The following is a 12,537-nucleotide window of genomic DNA, read 5'->3' on the forward strand; positions in this document are numbered from 1 at the left end:
GAAACAGTGTCCGTGATCACATAGAGTGCAGTTGTCAGCCTGACTGTCATATCACAGGGGTCATCACAACTCTGTCACTCAGAGATGTCACTGCGGGGGCTGCCACCAGTCACTGCTCTCACTAGAGGTTGTGTTTTTTCTCTGTGCTGGGAGTCTCTTGGTGCTCTGCGCGCGCACTCAAGAACACTTCTGCCTCTCCACCCACCGGTGCTGTCACTACATGGTGCTGTTTCAGTTCTTTCAAGGATGTCTACTCGGACTCTGCTCTCACCACCGTTACTGTTCTACCCACAAAATGGAAACTGGACGCTTTCTACTTGCACTTGTGGCCTCTTTTTACTGACTTCACACCCCAGGGCTGTCAACGACTGCCTCTACTGTCTCCTCACACTCGCGTTGTCAGTGCTGTTCGTTCACACCGAAAGCTGCTTGTGTTTTCCGCTGACAGTCACTGTTAAGTTCAGTCACTGCATCCTGCTCACTGTGGGGTTCTTGTACGTCGACTATATATATGCTTTCCTTAAATCGGAGTTGCCACTACTGTCAGTTCACACGTGGGCAGTGGCTGCTGCGTTTCACACGTATGTGGTTGAATCGTGTTGTATTGCAGCATTTATATAGCGCTTACTACCCTTATATGGGGCACTAAAATACTTCCCTACATGGGTAGCATGCTACACAGTGCAGGCTGTGTGGCTGGAAGTACAGAATTGGCATTTTTTCTGATGTTATTGTTTAGGTCTCGCCTGACCCAGCGCATGCATTGGTCTGGCGAGACTTATTGAGAGGGCTCCAAAAAGTGCTACCAGGCCAGCCTAGAGCTACCGTGCATGTGCGCGGGCGCTTGACCGCGATTACTTTCACTTTCGCGGCCGTACGGCCGCTTTGATGTTTGATCGCGATCACTTTCACTTTCGCGGCCGCTTTGATGTTTGATCGCGATTGCGATCACTTTCACTTTTGGGACCTTATAAGTATTTAGTTATGCAACTGTTGCATGGCTAAACACTTATAAGGTCCCAAAGGCGAGACCTATTGTCTATGCCAGGGGTACTCATAGTACGGCCTGCGGGCCGGCAGCGGCCCGGCAAGCCTTCCTTGGCGGCCCGCAGAGCTTGCAGACAATATACCTGTGTTTTTTTCTTTTTAAAAGTGTCAGCAAACACAGCCGTTGCAGCAGCCCGGACTCCGAGCGGGGGCCGGCAATTCCAGCGATAGTAAGAGTGGAGCTGCGGGGGCGCTAAGAGGTGAAATACAATAAAGGCTTGTTAGCAAGTGAATGGTCTTTTAAAGACCTGTGAAGTACTGGGGGCGGCTCTGTGTGTGCCTGGGCTGCCACACAGGTGGGGGGTGGGTGGTATATGCACTGCCAGTAGCAACCTGCCAGGCCAGTGAGTGCACAACACTTGCATCACCCTCTCTCTGCCTGCCACTGCCTCCATGCTTCTGAAAGGTAAGAACAAAACGTGCATTTGCGCTTCAAATGTCCGTTCCTGCAGCAGCACACTTCCAAGGCCCATACATGACAGTAACCCGATTCAAGGCCCCATTCTCACGATTGTTTTTTTTAAAAGAATCTCCCACTTTGCTCTTCTGAAATGTTGGCATGTATGGTAATACTGTGATTAATAAATGAGCGCAACAGGAACCACCTGCACCAACAGACTACGCATTTTTCCATGTGTGCCACAGTTAGAGAGGCAGGGATAGACAGACGCAGGGACAGACAGGGAGAGAGAGAGAGAACGAGAGAGAGAGAGAGAGATAGAGAGAGCGCGCGCGCAAGAGAGAGAGAGTGAGAGAGAGAGAGAGATGTGTATGCCGGGTCTGGTGGCTAAGTGGACGAAGGCATCCGCTGCAGGGGCCTGTGTTCAAGCTCATGGTCACAGTTTTTTTTTCTATCCCCGCCCCCTCCCCACTGACCCCGCCCCCACCGGTGCGGCCCTCGGCCACAAACCACACTCTAGATTTGGCCCCCCGAGAGAAAGTTTGTGAGTACCCCTGGTCTATGCCAATGCTTGTTTTTGTGTCTGTATAACACCATAGACTGTGCAGGTTGATGGAGGAGTTGCTCTTATATAAAAAGTGTTACAGCAAATAGCTTTGCATCAAAGAATACTTGTTTTTCCTTCTTTTTATTTTTTTACTTTAATGAGCATGGCCCGTCTTCACAGACACCGCGCTATACAAAGCAATAGGTGTTGCATTTGGTATTGTAAATAACAATGGCAAAAGGCATTGCCATTTACAATGCCAATAGCTCCAAAACTTGCAGTTGCGAGACCCATTGCATTGTAAATGCTCGTTTAGGACTTGTGCCCTGGTTATAAATAAAAAGGTATTCATTTGTAATGTGGCTTTTCTGTCTTTGTTCCCTTTAATTATCAGTCATGGATCATTCGGGCAGCCCTTGAACACAATTAAAAGTGCTTTCTATTTATATTTGATGTTCGACGTATGCACAGATAAGTCAGTCTGGGACATCAAAATAATGAGCTGGCAACCCTAATCATAAGACTGGATGTTTGTTGCAGGATCAGCAAATTATTTCCTACACCTGCGATCCCTATTAATGCCATAATAGCAACAGTTTAACTTGTATCTGAAAACCTACGCCACCGTCGATAACATGCTGAGTTACGTCAAGTGTCTGGGAATGCACCCTGCATTCAGACAAATCACTCCTCATTCTTGCCCTTCACTTTTACGCCCACCCTGCACTCACAGCGATCACCATGCACTCACACTGATCACCATGCACTCACACCAGTCACTCACTCACCCTGCACTCACAGTGCTCACTCTGCACTTGCGCTGTTCACCCTGTACCTCACCCTGCAGTCACACAAGCACACTACTCACCCTTCACTCACCTGTCCCCCTCACTGCTCAATCTCACTCAAACAACCCCATCACTAACCATGCATTCTTTCGTCCCACTCTGCACTTAGATACGCACCCAAATTCATATGGTCAACTCACTCACCCTGCAGTCACGCCTCTTACCCTACTCTCACACTGTTGCATCGCTCACTGTGCACTCACATGGGCACTCCTGCCACCCACAAAGCGCAGTTAATGTGCCTGCTACAAAGAACGTGTACCATGCAGATCACAGAACTGAGTGCGAGTAGTGCTATAAAAAAATGAAATGTTTGTCAGAAAGGTGCTATAGTGAGATGAGGTGCATTTTTGGTGAGTAGTAGAGAGGGAATTCATGGAGGAGGAGGAAATGGAGGAGGGGGCACCTAAAAGACTTGCACCATGTGCGACCAGTGCTAGGGCCTGCCCTGGCTGGGAGTGGTAGCCGCTCCTGAAGTTCGGGTCTGGTTGCGCCTCTGGTTTCAATCTCCCAGCCAACGCAGGACTTTCGTTCTCGCTTCCCTGATTTGTTATCTGAGGCTTAGGTCGGTGATGGCCACTGGGGAAGCAAGGGGCAAAGCCAATCCGTGAATGGGCACAAGTGTGCCACACCCATTTGATCTCCATAGTGTAGATATGTCTATCTCTGGACATTATATGGTACTTACGCTTTTTGAACCATGAGCTCACGGAGTTGAATATGGACTTTATTTTTTTTTTAAGCACACTGCTATGCTAATACAGAATTGTCAACCATGTTGAAAATAACGAGTTGTTCGAAAATGTGTATTTTTTGTAGACCAGTGTTTATAATGTGAGGGCACATAAGTCTCTTACACCTCTCAATATTGATGTTAATTGTTCACAGAATGTGCAATATTCATCTCCATTTTTGAAGATCAGGGATTCATCTTCACAATAACCTCCCTGTGGAAAAAAAGATGTGTCCATCACTCTGCATAACCAACCCCTTAATATAGTATGCTTTACTCCCTTCTAAAATTCTATTGCATTCATCAGCAAAAGAGAAAGGAAGGTGATCGGAATCTTACTTTTCCCTTTAACAACTAACCTCGTTATCATCTCCAGCTTAATTCTGAACATCCTAAAACACTTCAATATAGACTTGCTCAGGCAGAGAGCTGTTATATGGGAGTGGAGTGTATTGGTAAAAAAGATGTGTGCACATATTTTAAAAGCAAGCTTACAACTAGCTACTATTTGTGTAAAATCATTTGCCGCTTGAGCAAATTTGGATGCTTCTAACTAAAATGTACATGCCTTTGCTTTCTCGCGGACCAACGCGAGAGGCTGAAAGACATCTTTTCAAATTATTTAGGTGCGTAGGTTTTGATGCCGCTTTGCCTGCAGGACTGTCTCTGGCCACCCTGTTACTTCCATTTACATGCCCACCATTTCGTGATGGGCTGCTATCTTCCCTCACACTTCCTTTAACGAGCAGTAAATTCTCCGCTCCTGTTCCATGCCAGGGCCCAGGCCTGATTCTAAGTGCTCTGCCACTTATCAGGTTTGTCAAGCCATCTCCTTGGGATCACCTCTTGCCAGGGACTTCTTTACTTTCCCCAGATCACAATTGCTGCCTCTTAAGCTGCCATTACTGGATGGGAGATTGTTGCAACCATTAAAGGCAGATGACATCCAGAGACGTTTTAAGGCATGGGCAAAATGGGCTCCGGCACCTTTATGCACAAATAAAAGGGGCATTGTTTAACTGGACGGGTATGATGTTTATGCTGCTAAATTGTATTGCTTTATCAGGCACTTTGAAATATTTATGCCTTCATGCACAAACAAAAGGGGAATTAGTTTTACTGAATAGGTTTGATTTAGGTATGCTGCCGCTTACTGTACTTGTTATTGATTTACCAGTCACTTTGAAATATTTGAGTCTTCAAAAAGTGAATTGTTAGTCTAACCTCTTCAATGCCCGTGACGAGCTGGTCTCGTCATGGGCCGCGGTTGCGCTGTGCCCATGACGAGACCAGCTCGTCATAAACCCCGCCCGCTAATGAAACGGCCGGCACAGGGCGGGGAAAGGGGCGGGCACTGAAGGGGCTAAACCAGTTTGATTATTGTATGGTGTTGTAGTTGTTGTTGTTTACCAGTTGCTTTGAAATATATGTGCCTTTATGTACACATCAAACAGAGAATTGCCTCACCTGGCCTCATTTTTGCATACTGCTAGACTTGTTTTTATCATGCACTTTGAAAGTATTTTCACCTTGATGCAAGAAAGTTGGATTGTTTTACAAAACAGGCTTGATTTTTGTTTATTGCTGGACTGGTGATTGCTTTATTACGCACTTTGGAAGTATTTGCACTTTTCTTTTGCTTTACCACCTACAGTTTGTATAGATTCTGTCATTAGGTACTTGCTGATATGGTTTGTTTTAATCTACATGCGGTGTCATTTGCACTTGTCTGTAATACGTGTGCATTAAATCTTGTATTTAACATTGTTTATACTGCAGAAATTATAAATTCAAACAAACTCACTGCATCAATGTTCTGAAGAATCCAAACAGTTTTCATCCTCGTTTGCCTGCCTGTTTTGTCATGCTTACTAATAGACATGATGGTAGAGATTGAAATTGCTTCCTCAGTTCACGTTATTTTCATGCACAGACCTAGACAGTCGCAAGGGTGTGGCATTTTGATAATTCACTAGTCTATTTCTCTTGGAATTCGCAGGATACTGAGTTATATCTTGTGTAATTCTCATGTATATTGTCAGTCGAATCTATGGAATTGCAGGTTTGGGTTCGTCTTTCAAAGTTTCAAGTTATTGTCCATTAATGTCAATTCAAATTCAGATCCTTCATAGTTGGTCCTTGTTCTTCAGCCAGAGGCAGTTCCTGAGACAATAGGGTGGCTGGCCTTGTTCCGATTGCTGCCTCAGTTAAATAATCTGCTTGACAGTATTGTTACACAAATGGCGTATTTTATATGTTAATAGGGTTTCCCACTTTCTCATTAAGAACTTTGAGCCAAGACGATATAGATGCATTTCATTAAACGTTGGAGGTTTCAAATCAAAATATACCACATTTTTGGATGGTGGGGCAAAGTGGTATGTGGTGCCTGGGCCGCGTGGGGGGAGGGGGGCGGCCTCAAGTTTCTGTTACGCCCCTGCAAGTGGCAGAATACAGTAGCGTATTGGTCGTGGAAGGGGGGCAGTCCAACAGACATCCTGGATTGTCGCGCTTCCAACAAGGATTTAAACTGATTTACGATGGTCCCTGTTAGGTTCGCTACAAGGGGGGTGGGGGGTGCATGCATATGCTCGGATGTCACAGTAACAGACACGGACACTTCGGTTACTGGTGTGGACCGGAAGTCACAAGCAACTTCGGTCCCTTTACTTAAAGCCTTCTGGCCACGCCTGGCCAGAAAGTGATACATTGTAGGTGTGAGGTTCCGGGTTGGGGTCTCCACTCCGTACTAGCGGCCAACAACTAGACTGCTACATCCCATCTCAAATCAGTTCGAATAAACAACATGAAACTAACACAAATAGTCATTGAGCCTTTGATTGGGCTTCGGATGGGGTCTTAAGTTGTACCGATGTCGTTGGCTGTCATCTCTTGGGTTTGCTGGTTCTTCTGCCGGTGACCTGTCTTGTGGTCTCAGATCCCTGGGACTTTCCTGACCCACCACGTTCCTACTCGGGCTACTTGTCGCGCTATGGCTTCCACCTAGCTGACCATAGTCTCTGCAGGGGACCTCTTCGACCATTGGTCTCTCTACTCCTGAGTCAGGCACCCTTCTGAACCACGATATATTTCGAGTGATGACTTCCCCATCTCTCTCGGCTGTTATCGCCGTGCCCTTCACGCCCTTCACTAGCTAGTCCTGGTTCATATGGAGTGCGGAACTTCCCTCCGCTACGACGATTTCTCACAAGAAAAACACAACCTGGTGTTATCGGCCGAACCTACGCTCTTCTCCTCCTGCTCGCTCTTACATTGTTGGCTAGCCTTCTTGCTTGTGTGCCTGCCGGATTATACGGCTCAGGTTCCCAGTTATCTGCTACGGGAATGTTGTCCCGCCTTTGCCCAACTAGCATCAGTGACCATGGGGACCTTTGAGTGGTACAGTGTGGAGTGCTCCGATACTCCCGCAGGAACCTCTGAAGCGCGACCTCCGGGTCGGACTGTTCAGCCACAGATATGCGCAACACTTTGTTCAGCGTCCGCATGAACCTTTCGGCCTCTCCGTTTGCTTGTGGCCACTGCAGTGTGATGCGGTGATGTTTGACGCCTAGGCGCACCAGAAAGTCTCTGAATTCGTGTCCTTGGAATGGGGGTCCATTGTCTGTTTTGACTACGTGCGGTAGTCCGAAGAGTGCGAACGTCGTGTCCAGCATTGGCAGTAGGTGGTCAAATGCAGTCGACGGTAGCACTTCCACCACAGGGTATTTCGTGTACCCGTCTATCAGAACGGCGGTCATTCGCCAATCGGGGAAGCTTCCGAAATCGAGACTGATCCATGACCAGGGCGACGGGGCTGGTCACCGGAGCTGGAGCCTCTGAGCCCCCCGTCAGTTGACACGCCCGGCACCTGTGTACGAACTCTTCTACCGTTTCCTCTAGGTTTGGGAACCAGACCTTTTCCTGCAACCTGGCTTTCATCCGTCTGGTGCCTTGATGACCCTCATGGGCTAGGGCAGTCACTTGATCCTGGAGTGTCAGGGGCATGACAATGCGCGATCCTCTTAACACCACCCCGCTAACTGCAGCGCTTAGTTCTTCATGGACTCGCCACACCTTCCCGAGGCGAGCTCGGTCTGTTTCGGTCCATCCACTAACGTCATGGAGAAATCCAGCCCACGAGCCTTTTCGCATTGCTTCCAGCACCTTCTTCAAGACCTTGTCGGACTGGGTATGTGATTCAATCTCTGACCGGGTTAGGGCTTTTGGGCACGCCCAGAGTGACCATGCTGACAAACTCTTCCGTCCGTTGCTCTTGGTCGCGGGTTTGTTCTGGGGCAACGACTGGGTGGTGTGACAAAAAGTCAGCTGGATTTTTGGCACCCGGCCTGTATACTAGATCAAATTGGTAATGCTGGAGTTGGATCGCCCACCGTTCGATCCGTGGCGGTGGGTGGGGTGCAGTTCCTCTGAATAGCTGGACGAGGGGCTGGTGATCCGTTACCACGTGGAATGGGTGTCCGCTCAGGTATAGATGAAAATGGTTGCAGGCCCATTTGATGGCCAGCGCTTCCCGTTCAATTTGGGAGTACCTTGTCTCCGTTGCTGTCAGTGATTTACTGGCGAAAGCTAGTGGGACCCATGTCCCTGGACTTGTTTCCTGGGACAGCAGCGCTCCAAGGCCTACAGGGCTAGCGTCCACTATTAGTTTAGTTGGTCGCTGTGTGTCAAAATATGCCATAGTTGTCTTTTCTAACAATGTGGATTTCACCATGCTGAAGGCTTCCTGTTCTTCCGGGCCCCACTTCCACACGCTGTCTTTCTTGGTTAGGTTTCGCAACGGCTCTGCGACTGTTGCGTGGTTGGGTAAAAACCTCCCGCAGTATGTTGCCATACCTAGAACACTTCGAACTTCTGACACCGATGTGGGGGCTGGAGCTAGTTGAATTGCTTGCGACTTTCGGGGATCCACTTTAACACCCTCCTGGCTGAAAACATATCCAAAGAATTCGATAGTCTTTTGAAAAAACGGGCACTTGTCTTTATGGAGAGTCACCCCGTGCTCCGCGAGGCGGTGGAGGGTGGCCCTGAGCCACCGGTGATGGTCTTCCAGAGTTGCTGAGTGAATTAAGATGTCATCACTGACATTTAATACTCCTTGGAGCCCCGACAGGACTTCCCGGACTGCGTTTTGGAAGATCTCGGCAGCCGATGATATTCCGAAATTTAGTCTTTTATATCGTCTGAGCCCCAGGTGTATTGCAAAAGTAGTTATGTACCTGCTTTCCTCGGCCAGCCGCGACTGGTGGTATCCTGCGTTGAGGTCTAATTTAGAAAACCACCGGGACCCATTTAGATCCGCGACGATGTCATCCACGGTTGGTGTCAAATGTCTCTCCCGCCGGATTGCCTGGTTGGGCATGCGCATGTCTATACAGAGCCTGATTTGTCCAGGCTGCTTCAGCTTCTCAGCAATTACCATGAGTGACACCCAGGGGGTTGGTCCGGTTACTTTCTCTATCACCCCTTGTTGTTCAAGTTTGATTAACTTCACCGACGTGTCAATGTGCAGTCGCACCGGAGGTTGTTTCATGCTCCCTAGCCCTTTGGACAATTGTGGGAAGAGTTCCAGGATGTCTTCTGTCTGAAGTATTCTCACCGCATTTACGAACGTCACTAGGCTTAGGTCTTCCGAGGTGTGACTCCCCACGAGGATGTCCGCTTCTCTATCAACCACGTGGAAAGTAGTTGTTACTTCATGATTTTCTGACTTCACTTTCACCGTCATTTTTAGGTCTCGCCTGACCCAGCGCATGCGCTGGTCTGGCGAGACATTTTGTAGGTGGGTTTTGAAAGTGCTAGCCTCTTTTTTGTGCTGGCTACAAGCTTGAGTGCACGATGGCGTGCACGCGCACAGCTGCTCCTCGCATTCCCCCCTCCCATCTGCCGTTGCTGCGCCAGACTTCAGCACCATATCCGCCCCTCCCCCCCGCTGCTGCGCGCGCATCCCTAGCGTGCTTTAGCGCGTCATCGCAATCACTTTTGTTTTCGAGAGTGATCGCAATGACTTTCACTTTTATGGCTGTGCGGCGTTACTTTTACTGCTGCGCGGCCAATGCTTATTTCATTTTCATGCTATTCGTCCGGTTTGGGAATCGGCTCTTTGTATTTTCTTCGAAGAAAAAAAAGAAAATGGGAAGTTCTTTTCCTTTGGTCACGCTCTGCCCACTTGCCCCGGCTTTACTCCACGCTCTACCTTCATGCACTTTCCTCGCCTTAACCCGAGAGATGTCCTGAATAGTTTGTGCCACCCACCTTCCCGGCTTTTTTCTCCATTAACCACGCCTTTGCTTTTTACCACTGCCTTCTTTTTTTTCTTCCACGCCCTTTCTACCTTCTAAGTCTATCTCCTTTCGTAAATGCGCCGCATTCCGGTTAGGCTCGTCACATTTCATAGAGCCCGCCTCTCCGTACTCTGTCTCTTGCCTTGTATTTGGCCCGCCTTTTTGGTTAAGCTCCACCTAACAACCCTATGCGGCTTTCCTTCTCTAGCTCCGCCCACTGGCCCTTAAACTTCCTCTCTGTAGCAGGTACAAAGTCAAAACATACTTGTTTTGGAGGTGCTGCTAAACATAACTTCTGTTCACGTACATGCAAACCATGACTGATTAGGGCCTGGTTACATTAGAGATGAACAACAACATAATAAGCAATTCGATACTGCACACTGGCCGGCACAGTTCAGAATGGGTTAGCGTCTGTTGTTGCATAGAGGGGTATTTGCTTTGCATAATTTTAAGAGCATTTTGTGACACCAACTATTGAACGGCAAAAATATACCAACTAGTAGAAAGATTCATATAAACAAGCAGGAGAAAGAGCAGCAGGAGCTGCCTTAAAATAAAACATTCATCACTTCTCGTCTTATAGCTGCCAAACATAACCTGCATGCTAATTGAGGAGCAGGCTTGCCATGCACAGCCAGAGACTGGTTGCGTCGATAGCCAATAGGTCTCGCCTTTGGGACCTTATAAGTGTTTAGCCATGCAACAGTTGTTGTTGCACCAAAGATATTGTGCTGCATAAATAAATACTTATAAGGTCCCAAAAGCAAGACCTATTGGCTATGCCAATGCTTGTTCCTTTTAGCGGCAGGGGCGTCTGACTCCCATACGTGGGAATTTTTACCTTGGACGGCGTGAGTTGGGGTCTTGGGTTTAGTTTCTTATAATGTTGGATCCCCATCACATTGACCGAGGCTCCGGTGTCAATTAGGGCCGTGACGGGAGATCCTGCGATCTCAATTGCACACGTCTGTTGAGGACGTCACCTCCATTTTAGCTCACTTGCGAACGATATGAGGAGGCATTCTTCTTCTTCGTCAGTGGACGGGTCTTCGAGGTATGCTCTGTGTTGCAGGGACACCTTCAGCGCCCGTGCCGTGTCGGGTTCTTCAAGCGAGAGGTGCCTCACTGCTTTCGTCGGTGGTCATCGTCCGGCACTCCCTCTGCCTCGCATGCCCCCTCGGCACACTGGAGAAGTGGTTCGGAATCCTGCCCTTCGAGCAGGTCTTCTCTCGGGCAGGGCACTCGTTTTTGCCGCAATACCCGCACTGCGACTGACGCAACCTTCTTGTGGACCACCGCCCCCTGCTGCCACGCCCTGGGGTATACGCTGCATCCACCCGTACTGTCTTAATGGCCACTGCTGGACTCGCTGTGGGCACGAGTGCCGCTTCCATCACTGTGGACCAGACCTCTGAGAGGTCGTGTGACCGTGCTAGGACGAGCATGTCTTCCAACGAGATCCTGGGTTGTCGGAGAATGAGTTTCCTCAACGTTTTGTTTCTGCATCCTTGGATAAGTTGCGCGCGCACTTCTTTGACTGGATCATCTTCCGTGCAAGTGCTGGCCAACTCCCTCAAGCGTGCGTGAAACGCATCCATTGACTCTCCCGCTCTTTGATGGACCTGCTGCAACTTGAATCGTTCATAATCGGGGTTTAGTTGCGGGTCAAAATGGGCATTGAGTGCCCTCACCGCTGCGTCGTAATCTGTGGGGGCCCCCGTGTTCGGTAAGTGCTTGAATAGCTTGTATATCTCATCCCCTGCGAAATGTAGCAGCAATGACCTCTTGACGGCGCCAACCGTTTCTCTGGTGGCGGTGAAATTATTGTCCAGCCGTCCAAACCACATGTTCCACCTTGGAGAGGCAGTGGCGGGATCAATTCATTCGCTAAACGGCAGTAGCGCGCTAACTTGAGAATGCAGGGGCGTGGCTGGGGCTGCCGCTTGCAGTGGGGCTGCTGCTGCTTGGTCTATCATAGTTGTACCTGGGATACCCCCTTCCAGTTTGGTCGTGATCACTACTGCCTGTGATGTGATTGTTGTGTTATTGTTTGCTCCTTGATTAATGGCTTTCTTTCAATGCAGTGTCTATTAATGATATAGCTTTGTCATGTAATACATCCCCCTCTTTTACCAATGTCTTGTAGATGTGCTACACCCAGGCAGGCTGAATGTTATGCTCTCTGTGAGGCGGGCATTTGCTACCCTTTCATGTGCTTTGCCCAATTGGGATTTTCTTGTTGGCCAGGGATAATGCTTCAGCTAGTGTGCTAGCTACAGTCCTGCAAATGCACTCACGTTATTGGTAGCTGTTCTCCCACTTATTGGGCTCTGGTGGGCACTCCTGCAGCCCTTTTGCCACTGCTTGCTGGTATGGGCGCAGTTGCTCCTGCCAGTGCTTGTTGTTAGTCCCGGTAGCAGCACATGCGCGCTTGAGCACAGCTAGGGGCTGCAGGGCACAGCTGCCTTCTCAGACGCGCCTCCCACGAAGGCCGGTAAAGGTACTTCAGCGCATGTGCGATTCTCTTCTAGGAGCGCAGGCCTCAGCGCGCGTCTGGACTCTCCGTGGGGCCGTGTAGAAACGCTGACTGTAGCGGCGCTAACTTGAACGTCGCTGTGGTGCAGGGGACGATCACGGAGCTCACCTTCGACCGCCCG

Source organism: Triturus cristatus, chromosome 1_1 (genome assembly GCF_964204655.1).
Source record: "Triturus cristatus chromosome 1_1, aTriCri1.1, whole genome shotgun sequence".
Taxonomy (NCBI): Eukaryota; Metazoa; Chordata; class Amphibia; order Caudata; family Salamandridae; genus Triturus; species Triturus cristatus.